Here is a 1,488-nt window from a genome sequence, read left to right as displayed (position 1 = left end):
AGATAGATGGATAGATGGATAGATAGATGATAGATGATAGATGGATAGATGGATAGATAGATGATAGATGATAGATGGATAGATGGATAGATAGATGATAGATGATAGATGATAGATGATAGATGACAGATGATGGATGGATGGATGGATGGATGGATAGATGGATAGATAGATAGATAGATAGATAGATAGATAGACTTACTAATTAATTAGCAACCACTGAACAATGGCCAAACTCTCTATTTTTTCTCTATTTTTCCAGGATATTGTGGACTTGTACAGAAGAAGACCCTAAAAACACGCGCTCAGAGTATGTAAATGAATAACTTGAGACTGTACATTAGTGTGTGTTTCTCTTTGTCTTATGTAACAGCTAATGTGTCCCATTCCTTCGCGCGTGTCGTGTTGGTGTTTCTGAACGCGAGCGCTAAAGGAAGGCATAAACATCGCCCCAGCATAGGCGCTCTTCCAATACTCATAATGCACTGTGACGGTTGGGGTTTTTATTCTGTGTCTGGCGGTGCTCTCTCGGTGGGCGGAGCTTCCTCTGCCTCTTCAGCTGCGCTTCACTGATTTGCCTGCTCAGACAAATCTAACTGTCAGTCATTAACATGACGAAGCGCTTTTTATAGGATGCAAGGCCCGGCTAATGAACTGACGCCGCTGTGTGTGTGTGTGTGTGTGTGTGTGTGTGACATCATCTCCTCAAGCCTCAGTCTAGTTGGCACGACTATAAATACACACACATGCATGTATATATTTAAGAAAAATATGTTGTTTATATATAAAATATTAATATTTATATATAATATATTTGTGTGCTGTATACTGTATATATACATATAAATATATATATATATATATATATGACATTATGTATTTCATTATATATATAAATTTATATATATTTTAATTAATATTTAATAAATAAACTACCATAATAAAATACAACATATCAATCAAAATGTATATTAGAATTGAAAATGCATTATTATATAAATATATTTTCATAAATATATGTGTAATGATGTTTTCTTTAATAGGACAAATTTCTTCACTACAGTCCTCATTTCTAAGAATTGCATTTTTAATGTGGTTTTTAATACATTCATTGATCCAGAGCAAAATGAAAACCAGCATCATCTCTGACCCACATACACTTTTGCATAAAACATTATCTGTCTACATCAAAGTCCCAAAACACATTAAACACAAGTACACAAACGCTTCTAGCGACGCAAGCTGTATTTACATAACATCCCTGCATTCTTAAAGGTGCCATAGAATGCACTGATACAATATTTTAAATTGTTCTCTGATATCTACATAGAAGGTATGTGGTTTAAGTAAGGGCAAAAAATCTCCAGAAACGGTTTTACATGTCCATTTAGGATTTGTCCCTAGAATGAAATGGTCTGTTTTTACCTTATTTGGAAGGGTCATGAATAATAATGTTGAGCTCTGCTCTGATTGGCTGTTTCACAGTGC

General features: G+C 34.4%; 1 protein-coding gene across 1 annotated transcript in view; it reads right to left on the bottom strand.

The window, feature by feature from the left end:
* Nucleotides 1-1,488, bottom strand: part of LOC107708291 (protein unc-13 homolog C-like) — a gene marked incomplete at its 5' end in the record, with an annotated part of 108,681 nt that overhangs the window by 97,739 nt on the left and 9,454 nt on the right. The gene's annotated exons all lie outside the window — the stretch shown is intronic.

Source organism: Sinocyclocheilus rhinocerous, unplaced genomic scaffold, assembly GCF_001515625.1.
Source record: "Sinocyclocheilus rhinocerous isolate Xijiao unplaced genomic scaffold, SAMN03320098_v1.1 scaffold4431, whole genome shotgun sequence".
In the NCBI taxonomy this organism is placed as follows: domain Eukaryota; kingdom Metazoa; phylum Chordata; class Actinopteri; order Cypriniformes; family Cyprinidae; genus Sinocyclocheilus; species Sinocyclocheilus rhinocerous.
The sequence above is the reverse complement of the archived record's forward strand: the minus strand, read 5'-3'. Positions and strand labels throughout refer to the sequence as shown.